This window comes from Podarcis erhardii, assembly GCF_964252035.2.
Source record: "Podarcis erhardii genome assembly, chromosome: 7".
Lineage (NCBI taxonomy): Eukaryota > Metazoa > Chordata > Lepidosauria > Squamata > Lacertidae > Podarcis > Podarcis erhardii.
The window spans coordinates 16,150,155-16,166,500 of record NC_138511.1 but is presented as its reverse complement, the minus strand read 5'-3'; positions in this window follow the sequence as shown (position 1 = coordinate 16,166,500).

Genomic DNA, 16,346 nt, shown 5'->3' with positions numbered 1-16,346 from the left:
TTAACATAGCAGCCAACTCCTAGGGCCTGAAGGGTCTCTCCCCCCCAATAAAATGTTTTGAGGGAGCTGGGCCCCCAAAGTTCATGGGCACTGCCCTTCAAATAGTGTGCCTGCAGTTATCAGTTATCGTATGATCAGTTATCAGTATTTTATTTGAGTTGGCTCCCCTTCAATATAAGCTTTGCATCCACTTGCTTTGTAGGCTACAGGGTCCTGAGTCCACCTTTGGAAATCTGCTTCCTAGAGCTCAGAGCAAATTCCTTCAGGCTGAGCTAAAACCTTAGGAGCAGCAAGATGGGGGCTTAATAAGCGCCTGTGGCCTTGAAAGGGGCATGACACCCTGGGAGGAGCATCATCTTATGCAAATACAGTCTGGCAGGGATTCCACTGCTTGCCCAGCCCACAAGGGGAAGAACTTGCTAGAGACCCCGCCCCTAAAGGGAAGATTGGCAGCAGGGGGTATGTCACTTCCTGCAATTCCATTGCCTGGACTAGGATCGCTTCCAATTTCCTCTTACTGCCTGGTGACTGAGCAGAGTGGTGACTAGATTTCCTGTCGAAATTGTTATGTAGTTTCTGCACTCATTCCAGACCAGGGACTCACCTTGTTGTTGTTGTTTAGTCATTTAGTCGTGTCCGACTCTTCATGACCCCATGGACCAGAGCATGCCAGGCACTCCTGTCTTCCACTGCCTCCCACAGTTTGGTCAAACTCATGCTGGTAGCTTTGGCAACCCTGTCCAACGATCTCATCCTCTGTCCTCCCCTTCTCCTTGTGCCCTCCATCTTTCCCAACATCAGGGTCTTTTCCAGGGAGTCTTCTCTTCTCATGAGGTGGCCAAAGTATTGGAGTCTCAGCTTCAGGATTTGTTAGAGTGAGCACTCAGTGAGCACTCACTGCCAGTGAGCACTCAGGGCTGATTTGTTAGAGTGAGCACTCAGTGAGCACTCAAAGCCAGTGAGCACTCAGGGCTGATTTCCTTCAGAATGGAGAGGTTTGATTTTCTTGCAGTCCATTGGACTCTCAAGAGTCTCCTCCAGCACCATAATTCAAAAGCATCAATTCTTCAGCAATCAGCCTTCTTTATGGTCCAGCTCTCACTTCCATACATCACTACTGGGAAAACCATAGCTTTAACTATACGGACCTTTGTTGGCAAGGTTTGTCGCCCAGGGACTCAGCTATACAGCTGCAAATAAAATGTTTTAAATGTGCTGCAAAGTGCAATATACAAATGTGACACTAGATGGTGACAATGAGCTATGCAAAATTCAACGTATCCTTCGAAACTTTTTTTTTTCACAGCCATTTTCACAGCCTTTTTTATACGAGTGCAGATTCCACCTAGGACTTCATTGGGGACATAGGCAATGGGTCTACTACTCCGAGTGAAATTTAATTGGACATAGCCCGGTGCCTCAAGGGATGGAAGATCTTGGGCAGGGTGCCAACCTGAAGAAAATATTGGGGGGGTGTCAATCAAACCGCAAACCAAACCTTGTCCAATTGACTGCAAACTGGTGCCAAAGTGGAGTGGGTTTGGTGTGCCTATGGCCCCCAGTTTGAGTGTCAATTACTCAAATGGGGGGGGCAGCTGGTTATGTGAAATACTTTGTTAAGAAAAATTAGGGGGTGAGAGACTACTCAACAGCCCCGCTCATCGGGGCAGAGCCTGCTGGTCTATACGGTCAGAAAGGAAGGAAGTTCCAGCCAAATATAGGAGCAAAACAGCGGTCAGTAGACCAATATCTTTATTATTGTGCAACAGGTCCCCACAAGAGTAAGAAGACCAAGCATGGGGTGTCATCCTCTTTTAAAACTTCACTCTTTCCCCCAGAATACACTTCGAGCAGCATCACTGATACATCATCACTACATCAGTGGAATGTCACAAACAGGGAGGGGTATAAGAAGATGAAACCTCTCCATTCTTAAGGAAATCAGCCCTGAGTGCTCACGGGAAGGACGGATCCTGAAGCTGAGGCTCCAATACTTTGGCCACCTCATGAGAAGAGAAGACTCCCTGGAAAAGACCCTGATGTTGGGAAAGATGGAGGGCACAAGGAGAAGGGGATGACAGAGGATGAGATGGTTGAAGTTACTAACATGAGTTTGACCAATCTGCGGGAGGCAGTGGAAGACAGGAGTGCCTGGCATGCTCTGGTCCATGGGGTCACGAAGAGTCAGACATGACTAAAAAACAACAAATACAAGGGTTAACAGGAATTCAACATTAGGTGAATTTATCAGACACCTTTCCCAACGCCTCTTAAGTAGCCATCACCGAAAGAACAATAAAACACTTTACATATCCTTGTCCTCAGGACTTGTCTGGAGATGGGCTTTCAGAAAACCTGACTTGCTAAACTGCCTCTGTGGATGTCTATTGTTGCCCCCTTGGTCACCCCCTGGGTGAGGGGCCCGTACGCCTGGGGAATTATGGAGGGATGCCCTGTTCCTGCTGCCTATGTGACTTCCTGCTTCTTGGTTCATGGAGGTAGGTGGAGCCCAAATTCATCTTTCTATAAGGGTCAAAATGGCCGTGGAGAGTTGGTTAAAGTATGGATTTTCTACGAATTTACAGTGGTGCCCCGCAAGACGAACGCCTCGCAAGATGGAAAACCCGCTAGACGAAAGGGTTTTCCGTTTTGGAGGCGCTTCGCAAAACGAATTTCCCTATAGGCTTGCTTCGCAAGACGAAATGTCTTGCGAGTTCCTGCAGGTTCCCCCCCTTCCCCCCTTTTCCTAAGCCGCTAAGCCGCTTATCAGCTGATCCGCTGATAAGCCGCTTAACAGCTGATCCGCTAAAAGCCGCTAAACCGCTAATAGCGCTAATCCGCTAAGCTGTCAATGGGCTTGCTTCGCAAGACGAAAAAACCGCTATACGAAGAGCATCACAGAATGGATTAATTTCGTCTTGCGAGGCACCACTGTATATAGAAGGAGTCTGCTACGGTTGTAGGAGATAGGTGATGTCCAACCAAGGAGAGTGAAATATACTCAGAGTCGCAAAGTGATTTCATGCTCTTTATTCAGCTCATAGTGGTGAGGAGGAATGAATGAAAGCCCCCTCAAAGTATCTACTTTATATACATTATTTACACAATGGGCTGCACATGATTGGCTAACTCTGGAATTCTACTGTAAGCCAATCAGGTTGTGGATTCACTTCAATCTGGAGCAGGTTGGGTGGTTCCTGCCAACCAATCATACTGCTGCATTGTTCTAGGACCAATCAGACTGCTGCATTCTGAATCCTATTGTTCTGGGACCAATCATACTGCTGCCTTTTGGATCCTATTGTTCTAGGACCAATCAGACTGCTGCAGTTTGGATCCTATTCGACTCAGTACATAACAGAGAGAAAGAAGCAAGTGGCTTTTTAAAAGCAAAGATCCTTTGTTTGGTTGCAACTGGGTTCCCTATACAAAGGTGACAAAAGGTACGAGGAACCCCGTCCAATGATGAATCCAGAATCTTGTACAGTCCCAATTGTAGGTGGTCTTATTCATCACAGGTTCGTCAGCTTACAAGGTAAGGGGGAGGTACATGGGTGCGGGTTGCAAAAGGGAGGTTTGGGTGCAAGATATAAAGTGGGGTGCAAATCCTATCTACATAAGTAAAGTAATACCTAGAAATCCAGGAAGAGATGGCAAATGATAATGTAATCTGGTTTTTCTAGAATGGGAATTGGATGAGAATTTTATCCAGCAGCTGAATTTCTCACCCTGCAGGGTCAAAGGAAATGGATCTGGTCATCTGACAGGAAGAAGGAAGGGGATCTGAGTGGAAGTGATTAGGTTGAGGCTAACAATAATATTTTTACTTTCATGGTTACAATAAAGTGATGCAATTTGAATACATGAGTTCCAATTCTTATTTTCCTGAAAGTAGTTACAATCATTGAGAAGTTGAACAAACACTGATAAGGATACAAAGGGGTCAATTCCATTGCAAAGACACCAAATGTAACAATTGCATAAGGGTCACAGAAAGGATTTACATTTACAAGTAGTAAAGACAACAATTACAAGAAAAATGAAACTAGATACAATTTAAAATTACCTGGATACAATTATAAAAACAACAGCAATACTTGGATACAATTACAAAAAAATACTTGGAAACAATTATAAAAATAGAGTTAGGATAAATTCAGGAAATAGGGCAGTGCAGGGAAGAAAGAAAAATGCTTTATCTGACAGAAAGGTAAGAAGAGATTTGAAAGCGGGGAATAACAGGAGAATCAGATTAAAAGGAGAGCATACTGGAAGGCAAAATTGAGGAAAAGATTGATATCTCTCTTAGGTTGTCTTCATTTGGTTTATTTGGTCTTGGTTTTCAGCTTCTTAACTATTTTTCTACATCACTGGGAAAGCAGGGTTTGTGGCACAAAACAGCACAAAACCAGCACTCCGCTTTGGGACCAGTTTGGCGTCAGTCGATTGGGTTTTTGGCCCTTTACTTGTGACCCCAGTTTGAGGGTCAATAACACAGTTTGGGGGGCAGTTGGGAAAGTGGGGTTTGCGGCAGAAAATTCTGACACTGGTTTGGAGTCAATCGGACAAGTTTGGATTTTTGGCATTAACTTGTGACCCTAATTTGTTTTGTCGGTTATTCAGTTTGGGGAGTCACACAAAACGTGGGGTTCATAGCATCAAACTGCACAAAACTTTGGCATCAGTTTGGGAGGGATCCTGAATTTCGGGGTTGCAGGTTAATGAAACCATGGGGAGAGTTGCTCTTGCGCTCAGGACCTGCTCAGGGGCTTCCTGTAAAAATACTTTAACTGCTATGTGATGTTGCAGGAAACCCCGCCCCCAATCATTTAGTTTGTACAAACTCGACACACACAAACTCTCACACACGACATACACAATGTTTCTGTTATAAATTCATAGAAAATCAACCGTACATCTGATCTACACCGGTCCACTTTTATTTTGCTCCATGAAGGAAGGACTATCAAAAGGGGATGGTTTGATACAGGATGGCCATAATCCCTTGACCGTACCAACACATAAGCAGGAGCCCTACCCAGTTGGCATGCCAACCTTGATTGTCCTAGACAGAAGACCATCAAGGACACAAAGAGCTTGCATATGGGAGTGGATTCAACACAGACTGGAACAAAGGACAATGATCAGCTCTTCCCTCTGAGGGCAGGAAACTGCCAGCTCCCCTTTGTCCTCTGGAAAATACTCATGGGGAGGGGGAAAGAAGGGACCAGCCAGGTGACAAGATACTCTGGTTACCTCCACAAACCCCTCCTGCAACCCCTCTTTTTTGTGATGTATCAATGATGTAGTCATGATGTAGTTCTAGGGGTGTAGCTTGGGGGATTAGTAGCTAATAAAAGTTGGGGTCTCCTTTTGTTCTGGGCTTCCATCTTGTTCCACCTTGTGGCAGGTGGGAGTCCTGGCAGCCTTCAATAAAGACCAAGCCTACTGGCTGCTGTTTTGCTCTGGTATTCCTGGCTGGTGTCCTTGTTTTTTGTCCAAGGGAGCCCTCAGATTTCTCCGTTAACAGTGATCAGCCAGCCCAACTCCCAGGATGACCTTTAGGTGTGTGCAGATTAAGAGATCGAAGGCGGCTGCTCCACCTGCATGGAAAACACTATGAAACTGATCGCTCTTATTTAGGGCCCATAAAAGAAGCTTTCATTTCCCCCCTCCACCCTGCATTCCGTCCTTCTTTTCTGCAACCAAAGACGACTAGCTCTGGGAGTCATGCTTAATGGGTGTGCTTCTGTGGATCGTAAATCCAACAGAGCCCAACTACAAGGAAAGCAGCGATTAGATGGGTTTACGACCAGATTTACTGCCTCCCTCGGCTTCTCTTTTAAATTCCGCGTGTGTTGACAGGTTAATATCTTTCTTTACAAGCTGCTGCAAGGCATAGACAAAGCTGGGTGGAGGAAGCACAGAGAGACAGGAGGCAATGCATATGTGGAATGTGTGTGTGTGTAAGGCTGTTGTCAAGTGTTGCATCACAATCCTGGATTTGGAATGCAGTCAGAACACAGGGGAAATTCTAGGGTAAAGGTAAAGGGACCCCTGACCATTAGGTCCAGTCGCGGCCGACTCTGGGGTTGTGGTGCTCATCTCGCTTTATTGACCGAGGGAGCAGGCGTACAGCTTCCAGGTCATGTGGCCAGCATGACTAAGCCACTTCTGGCATACCAGAGCAGCGCACGGAAATGCCGTTTACCTTCCCGCCAGAGCAGTACCTATTTATCTACTTGCACTTTGACATGCTTTCAAACTGCTAGGTTGGCAGGAGCAGGGACTGAGCAACGGGAGCTCACTCCGTCGTGGGGATTCAAACCGCCGACCTTCTGATCGGCAAGTTCTAGGCTCTGTGGTTTAACCCACAGCACCACCTGCATCCCAGCGCCACTAGGTTAGGGGATCCCAAAGTGGCCAGCAGGATTCCCAGGGGCCAAGAGGCAAGGGGGAATCATGGGTGCGATGGAGGTGTCAATGCCTATCAGACTCCAAAAAGCCCCTATCACTGGATCAAATTCAAATGCTTTGTTGAGTTCAATAAACTAAATAGTTTTAGCTGGCGTTGGAATAAATATGCCATTAATGGTTACTGTTTAGGATTGGATTGTGTTATTTTCTTCCTTAGTGGGTCCTGCAAAGTGCTATTCTCAATGATTTTTTATTTTAGAGTAGCAGGCACGAGGTGTGAGTTTATGGAACCCAAGGGAGCAGGCCCCCCAAAATTTGCGAACCACACCTCTTACTGAGCCTGCTTTGCACTAAAGTCTTTGGGGTTTTTTGCCTAGCTGAAATAGAGAACCAGTGGGACCTAGTGGTTAGAGCAGTGCTGGATTTAGGGAAGTGCTGTGGGCGGTTCCCCCAAACAGGACGCCGAGCCAAAGGAGCACAAAATATGCGCAGAACAGAAGGCAAGAGGGTAGAGGGCATGAAAACAATAAATATTTAGGGGTGTGGGCCAAATTTTGTCCTCGCTCAGGGCCGCCATATTACCGAAGTTCTCCCCTGGTTAGAATGTCAGATTAAGACCTGGAGACCAGGGTTCAAATCCCCACTTTGCCAGGAAGCTCAGTGGGTGAGACCTTGGGTATAAGGTTACTGCCTTTCCTCAGCCTAACCTACCTCACAGGGTTGTTTTGGATGGGGAGAACCACGTGTGCCACCTGGTGTTCCTTGAAGGAAAAATATGGCACCCAAATGTTGTCATAATAGTGATTGTAGAATCATAAAAGCGCAGAGCTGGAAGGGATCCCCAAGGGTCATCTAGTCCAACCGCCTGCAATGCAGGAATCCCAGCTAAAGCAGCCATGACTGATGGCCACCCAACCGCTGCTTAAAAACCACCAAAGAAGGAGAGTCCACAACCTCCAGAGGAAGACCGTTCCACTGTCAAACAGCTCTTACCGTCAGAAAGTTTTTCCAATTATAGGTGATTGTAATTGTTAAAGCCAGGAATGGTGGGGGCAGTTAAATGAAACCCCCCAAATCCCAAGTCTCCAACACAGCCTCGAACTAAGCCAGGACAATGACCCTTTATACAAGAACCATACATACACAACAGCAAAGAGGCACAAAAATTCAACGGTTTGGCCGATTTCCTTGGTTCCAATGGCTAATGATTCCTCTGGAAGAGGGGAATCCGGGGCTCCCCCTGCCTTCTGGTTGCTCTTAGCCAGTCCCGCTGTTCGGAATGAAGCCAAAAGAAGGTTTTGGAAATGCTGCCCTGTTTGAAGGTGAGGACAGAATCAAAGAACTGTGGAGTTGGAAGGGACCCCTGAGGATCATCTAGCCCAACCCTCTGCAATGCTGGAATATGCAGCTGCCCCATACAGGATTTGAACCTGCAAGCCTGGTGTCATCAGCACCATGCCGTAACCAACTGAGAAAATTCAGTTACTGCTCCCTTCCTGATGGGGCTTGTGAAAGCCAGCAAGTTTTTAAAATTTGTGCAGGTCTGGATGAGCTCCTGGCAGACAGACTTTTGCATCGTGACAACAAGTATGTGCAGGTAAACCGTTTGATAAGAGTGCAGAGTGCAGGTGGCTCTGGACCTTTTCCACCCCGCCTTGAATTTGCAGTGTGGTTTCCATTCTACCTCAGTTCGCCTTTTGCAAAAAAAAAAAACCAAAAAAAAAAAAAACCCCACCACCAAAAACCCTACATTATTTGTCCCACTGTCCACTGTGGTACAATTATATAACACCCATAATTAATCACATGAACTGCATTGTTGTTATGTTCTTCCACCCCATCATTTTAGTGCAAAGGAAACACAGTGCAAAGGAGGGGAAGCGGAACAATCAATTATGTATCATTTGCAGATGGAAAGCAACGTAAATGCCTATTGTACTTGCTAGATTGATTTCCTTTCCAGAAGCGGGACAAATAGGCAAAACCTGGCCATTTCTGCTCCTGTTAATGGTGGAATTGAGCAATTCTGTCTAGGTTGAGCCCCAGCACCTATCTGAAGGCACACACTGCGTAAGATCTGCAATACATCTTCCCTGGAAGAGAAAGACATTTTGTTTTGTTTCCGTCATCCAGTAAACACCATACCACAACTTCCCCTGCAGCTGGTTTCTATTGCCCAACTGTCTTAGGCAAATGTTTGGCTCCCTTTTTTGTAATCTCCTTTCCTCATTCCTAGACCTTGCCATCAGCATCTCTTTCTGCATCCAAAGACAGACTTTCTGTTATTTTTCAGCCCCAAAGAGGCCTCCTAACACTTCTCAGCACCTGTCACAAATGACAGCTCCCAGAAGCCATGACTGTTTCAAATGGCATTGTAGTGCTTTGAATGTCTGGCATGAATGTCTGGCACCCATCTGAGCCTTTGGCCTTGCTGGCCGGGGCTGGTAGGTGTTGGAGTCGAACCACATTTGAAGGGCCATGAGTTCCCCCATCCCTGAACTAGACCCTCACTTGCCTTCACTGCCCCTGGCTCCCTCCATTCCCCCCTCTGCCTTCTTTTAATGCTGGGCTGACCAACCTCTGGCTGATCCCAGACTACAATTCCCATCCTCCTCCTCCCTGACCATGCTGCCTGCGGCTTATGGGAATTGGAGTCCATCAACACCTGGAGGGCCACGCCACAGCTGTTCTCCGTCTTCCTTCCTAGGCCTGGTGACATCCAGGTCTTTCTTTTTTTTTTTACTTTGAAATTTCGACCAAATGCCGGCTGCGGCTGATAGTGTAGCCTTTTCCCCTTATGCACGTTGCCCCAGGGTGGGAAGACAGAGGAGTCAATGGACACCAGGGTGTGCTTCACGGAGAAAGAGTTTATTTAGTTCTGCGCAGAGGCGGCCAGCGGAATTGCTTCCAAAGGCTGGTGGCCCTTGCAGCATGTTGGCAAGCAATTTTTATACCCCCCTCATCACCCCATACATCGTCATCCCTTTCCTTATCCAACCATATTACACAATTCAACTCATTCTCTTATCTGGCTCATGCAGTGCCCTGTTAGCCCTTCTTCATTGGTCCCTGACACCACCCTCTCTGAACATGCGCTCTGTCCCTGCTTGCATAGCTTCACCAGCAGTTCAGTGTGGATTTCTCCCAATATATTCATTTATGCATTCAGTTTCCCCTATTATTATTTTTGCAAAGCCTATGTTCCCTAACATTTACATTCCCCCATATGTTTATTTTTCCACATATATTTAAATTTCACAAGAACATAGGAAAAAGCCAAAGGGGGCCCATTTAGTCCAGCCTCCTCTTCTCACAATGGCTGACCAGAAGCACCGAAGGAAAACCCACAAGCAGGGTTCTCTACTTTTGAATGCCATCTTCGTTTTATCATATGCATTTTTACGCACACTTTACCTCAGCGTATGCATTTTTTGGTAGACATGGCCGGAGAAGTGCATTGCAAAATATGGAAAAATGCAAATTTGGAAGGTGGGCTGTCTTGTTTTGGAAAGTGTGAATAAAACAGATTCTTCTTTAAACAAATCCATCCCCCCATTCATTAGTCAGGCTGACAGAAAACAGTCACTTTGCAAAACAAACAAACACAGGACTGCAGAGGTGCAGATTTCCTTTTCATGGAGCCCAATTTCACACTAAGAATCACAAACTCCAATAGCAATGTGGCCTAACACACCAGTCACACTCCTGTCGCCTCTTGGATTTTAAGAAGTCAGTTATGAACAATCGCTTAGTTGACATGGATCAAAGTCACTCCCTTTTACCCGCTAACAAAAGCATGTTTTTAAAAAACTGGCCCTTTTAAAATAAAAGCTCCACACCTCTTTATAATCTTCCGGGAGCTTTTGCAATAAGGGAAGAGGAAGATGTGAATTTATTTCTCTCTGACTGACAAGGGGAGCGCTGTTAGCGTGACCTGTGTCATTACACTCTGAGGCAAAATTTGAGGTAAAATGTGATGCCGAGCCAGATATTCATGGCCATTTCTATCCTAACCACACAAGAAACCAAATTCCACAGTGATTATGAACAAACAACTGTGGTTAGCTAAAGTGAGGTGATCTGGAGATAAAATAAAAAAGCATGACTAAGGTTTTTCGTTTTTTACCTCAGACTTGGACAGGGGGCATAGATTGCTCTCCTGACCTAAACAACAACCATGAAGTAAAATGGGAGATGCTTCAGTTCATGAGACTGTTTTACCAAAATAAATTAACAACAAGATAGTCGATATCTCCCACTATTGTCGGTTAAGGTTATTTACTTTGCTTTATTTTTTAGAAAGGGGGTAGTCAAGATGACATCCTCCTGGTGCTGAGGGACTAGAACTTCTGTCATTCATACACACACACACACTTTTCAAATCTATACATTTCATTAGCTTTACAATCAATTTATCATTTCAAAATTTGACTTCCTCCCCCTTCTTTCTGTGGTTCCTTAAATATATTTTTAATATCTTCTGTATATCCACATTAACTTAATGTGCTCGTTTAATCATCTACTTTAAATATATATTCTTACAAACCTGTAGGTTACTACCATAATCTTGCTAATGTTTTTATCAGTTTACAATTTATCTGTAAATATTCAATATACTCTTTCCATTCTTTTATAAAGAGTTTGTTGTCTTGATTTCTTATTCTTCCGGTAAATTTTGCCATTTCTGCATCTTCCATAAGTTTTTGTATCCATTCTTCCTTTGCTGGGAACTTCTGCTTTTTTCCACTTTTTTTTTTTATATATATATAAATATTTATTAGAGTTTTTAAATACAAATACACCAATAATAAACAATCTTACTTCTATCATAACGTAGTTTCATCACTTCTTTGGACTCCCTCACGTCTCCCGCTCCCATTTACATCGTTAAAAGATTTTTCCAAGCAAATTATCAACTTGTTTACGATCTTATATCCACTCAATCAAGTATAATCTAACAATTCTCCATAAAATTTATGTTTTCTTTAATCTCACTTATCATCAAGTTCAAAATCTAATTTAGTGGTGGCCGATTTTTTATAATCTAGCATCCTTCTTAACATTCAACCAAATTATGTTTTTGTAAATACATCTTAAATTTCTTCCAGTCTTCCTCAATCCTCTCTTCTCCCAGGTCTCGGATTCTGCCAGTCATCTCGGCTAATTGCATGTAGTCCATCAGCTGCATCTGCCACTCTTCCAGTGTGGGTAGATCTTGAGTTTTCCAGTTTTTTGCGATGAGTATCCTTGCTGCCGTTGTTGCATACATAAAAAATGTTCGGTCCTTCTTTAACACCTTCTGGCCGACAATGCCCAGAAGGAAGGCCTCTGGTTTCTTAGGGAAGGTATACTTAAATACCTTTTTCAGCTCATTATATATCATTTCCCAGAAAGCCTTCACCTCAGGGCATGTCCACCAGAGGTGAAAGAATGTTCCTTCATTTTCTTTACATTTCCAACATTTATTATCAGACGAATGGTATATTTTGGCAAGTTTAACTGGGGTCATGTACCATCTATATATCATTTTCATTACATTTTCCTTCAGAGCATTACATGCAGTGAAGTTCAGCCCAGTGGTACATAACCTTTCCCAGTCCTCGAACATAATGTTATACCCAATGTCCTGTGCCCACTTTATCATAGCCGATTTAACCATTTCGTCTTGTGTGTTCCATTTTAACAGCAAGTTATACATTCTAGATAGTACCTTAGTCTTTGGTTCTAGCAATTCTGTTTCTAACTTCGATTTCTCCACCTGGAACCCTAACTTTTTGTCATTTTTAAAAACTTCTTTAATCTGAGCATGATGTAACCAGTCTCGCACTTTGTCCTTCATTTTCTCCAAACTCTGCAATTTCCAATTGTCTCCATCTTTTTCTAATATTTCCCAATATTTTGGCCATTTGGCCTCCATATTGGGTCTTTTTCGGGCCTTAGCTTCCAGAGGTGAAAGCCACCTTGGAGTTTTGTTTTCCAATAAGTCTTTGTATTTTGTCCAGACATTAAATACTGCTTTCCTGACAATATGGTTCTTAAAGGCCTTATTGATCTTAAGCTTCTTTCCACTTTTGGGCAAGTAACATTCTTGCCGCTGTAGTAGCATACATAAATAAATTTCTATACAATTTAAGTAGTTTTGTCCCTATAATTCCTAAAAGAAAAGCTTCTGGTTTTTTTAAAAAAAATTAAAGTTATTTTGAACATCCTTTTCAATTCATTATATATCATTTCCCAGTAAGCTTCAACCTTACTGCAAGACCACCACATATGATAAAAAGAACCTTCTTTCTCTTTACATTCCCAACACTTATTTGATTTGGATTTATACATTTTTGCCAGTTTACTCGTTGTTAGATACCATCGATATATCATTTTCATATAATTTTCTCTTACACCATAACATGCTGTAAATTTTATATCCATATTCCACAATCGTTCCCGTGCTTTCATATCTATATAATGACCAATATCTATTGCCCAATGTATCATTAAGGATTTTACTTGGTCTCCCATTCCAATAATATTTTATACATTTTAGACAGCACTTTTACATTACATTCCAAAAGGTCTCTCCCTTTCTCTTTAAATTTCCAACATTTGTTGCAACTCCCCTCATTCCCGACCATTGGGCTGTGATGGCTGGGGATGAGGGGAGTTGAAGGCCTGCAGGACGCCATGTTGGCTGTAGCTGTGATAGAATATAAAGGCCATGAGGAGAACCTACTGGATCAGGCCAATGGTTCCCCTAGCCCAGCGTCCTGGTCTCACAGCGGCCAACCAGGGGCCCATTTTGTGGGAACCCCACAAAAAGGACCTAAGCGCAACAGGAAAAGTCCCCACTCATGATTCCTAGAAACTGGTATATAGTCCTCTCCTCCATGAGTCTGTCTTTTAAAGCCTTTCAAGTAGGTGTCCATCACTGCTTCCTGTGGCAGTGAGTTCCACCGTTTAACTCTAGAAGTCCTTGATTCCATCTGTCCCGACTCTTCCATCATTCAGCTTCAGTGGACGTCCGCAACTTCGGGTGTTTGAAGAGAAGGAGAACAAGCTTCCCTCCACCCTCTTTCTCCACACCACACGTAGTTTTATAAACTGTCATGACACCTCTCGCTTGGCTTTTCCCCTTGATCATTTGGGTCGCCCTTTTCTGGACCTTTTCCAACATCCTTTTTGAGGTGAGGCGACAGGAACAGTACACAGTATTTCAAATGCGGTTGTGCCATAGATCTGCATGGCTGCATTTATATGTGAACGCTACCCTGAGGCGAAAACCAGAGTGAAAGCTCTTGCTTGCTAAAGGTGCAGTTCCCACATCATGGTGGTAAACAGGTCACAGTTTGCCCTGACTGTGCCTCTGAGGGCTCCTTCGATCCTTCCCAACTAACGTGCGAAGGAAACAAACCCTGCTCCCTGGCTTAACATTAAATCTAGCATAGAAGCATAGAATTGGAAGGCGCCCCAACGGTCATCTAGTCTGACCCCCTGCAATGCAGGAATCTAAGTTAAAGCATCCATAGCAGATGGCCATCCAACCTCTGCTTAAAAACCTCCAAGGAAGGAGAGTCCACCACATCCTGAGGGAGTCCGCTCTGCTGTCAAAACAGCTCTTACTGCCAGAAAGTTTTTCCTGATGTTTGGTCAGAATCTCCTTTCTTGTAACTCAAAGCCATGGGTTCGAGTCCTACCCTCCAGAATGGCAGAAAACAAGCTTGCTCCATCTGTCAAGTGACAGCCCTTGAGATAAAGTATCGGAAGATGGCTATCGAATCTCCTCTCATTCTCCTCTGATCCAGGCTAAGCAGACTCAACTCCTTCAAGCTTTCCTCATATGGCCTGGTTTGTTAAATGGGGGGGGGGGGGATCTCGGCTGCAAAAATCTTGGCTCTCTGGGATCAGGGCTAGTTGTTATCGATTCACCCACCTACGTTTTGAGTTTTCTTTCCTCCTGGCACAAGGCTGGCAGAGTCAAAATGACCAGAAATGTACTGTCTTTTTAATGTTAATTAACCACCTGTTAATGGTGGTTGTGTGAACAAGACTGATGTGAGGCAAAAAAAACAAACAACAACAACAACAACCTACTCTGAAGTAGCAGTAGGGCCCTTCTGGAAGATCCATTTTATTTTTTTATTTTTAAAAAAATAAAATTTATTAGAAATTTCCAATTACAACAAAATAAAAAGAACAAAACATCCCAATTTAAAATCTTATTTTCAATAACATCTTTCCAGGACTTCCCCTCCCTCCCCCCTCTTGTATTCCAAATCTTACAAATAAATTCAGCAAGTTCTTATCCCAGTTTTTGAACTTATTTTCATTAGCCCAATTTTAAAAATATTTTCCCATCCCCTAAAATCGACCTGTTCCCTTCCGCGCGTTCCCTCCTTTAATATACAATACAGATTAAAATAATCAGATATAATTAATTAAAATAAAATTATAAAATATAGTTAAGATAATCAAATATAATTTTACGCCCTTTGGATTCCAAATTTCCCTCCCCCCTTTCCCGGTTGCGTTCCCAATGTTCTTCAACGTCTGATGTCTTCCTGGAGCTCCCACATCTATCTAGGCCATAGTCCTTTACCAGTCATCTTTAATTTCGAATGTCCAATCTTGGAAGGAGTCTATCTCAAAAAGGCCCATTTCTTCCATCCAGATTTTTATATTTAGGAGTAAAAGCTCCAATTTTATTTCTTTAGACCTTTCAAATCTGGATGTCCCAAATGTTCCCACTTCCAACTTTGTCCAATTCTTGTTGTTCTTGTTGTTCTTGTTGGTCTCTCTCCTCCTTTTTTTTTTTTTTTTCCCCTGCTCTCCTGCACAAATGTTCTAATTCCAAAAGCTTCTAATTCCTCTGCAGAGGCTCTGTTATTCAGGAACAAAACATTATGCCAAGTCCCTTCCATTCTTCAATAGATAAATCTATTGTCTCCTTTAGTGTGTAGACCTCTGTAGACAAAATAGTGTTCCATTTCTGCAGTTTCCCAGGAGATAAAAAATTCTATTCAAGTTCCAAGCCAACAATACTTGTAATATCCCTCAGCTCCTCTAGGTGGATTGCAATAACTCAATTCCCTTCCAAATCACGCCCACCAGTCAAAATAACTTGTTATTCCTTGTTTTAAACAATTTATATCCAATTTATAACAAATGTAACCGGCAAAGTCCTCGTAACAAAGTTCTCTTTTTTGTTCTTCCGCTTTGACAGCTCTTTGACAGCTGTCAAAACCTCTCTTTCTCTTCTCCCGGTGCTCTCACAAATCGCTCCCAGGATTCCGGGGGGGGGGGGGTTGCTTTTTAATTCAATTCCACTTTTCTCCTCCAGCTCAGTCTTATAATTTTCCATCGCGAAGTTAGTAACTTTGTCAAAATAGGGTTGCGCTCGATCTTAGTTGTCAAATCCTTTACTTTAACTCCTCTACGACGGGGGGGGGGGGCTGACTTCCTTTTTGCGCCTCCCCCGTTCGCTCCGAATTTTTTTTAAAAAAATTATCCCCCTTTTTAGTCCAGGTTCCAATTACTCACGGGTTATTCTTTTAAGTCCAAATTTTCAATAGAAGAAGTCAGCGCTCTCCGTCGAATGGCATGCGGCTTCGCTCGGCAGGGGAAGCGGAGGACTCAAAGCACCACCCCCCCGTCACCTGTTCCGCAGCCTTTAAAAAGGCTCCTTCGCGGGTCGGGGGGGCGCAAAAGGTGCCAGCCGAGTCACCATGTCCATGGGTTTCAGCGCCCATGGTTTTTGAGGGTCCCCGCGTCGCCGGCGCGGTAGGACCCAGCCCCTGCCGAGCAGGCTCCCTCCGGAGCTCGGAGGGAGTCCGCCATTCGGCGATGGCACCAACCCGGAAGTCGTGGAAGATCCATTTTATTGTGCATTTGTGATGGTTTGGGCTTGTGATGGTATTGGAGCAGTTATAAGCAATCCC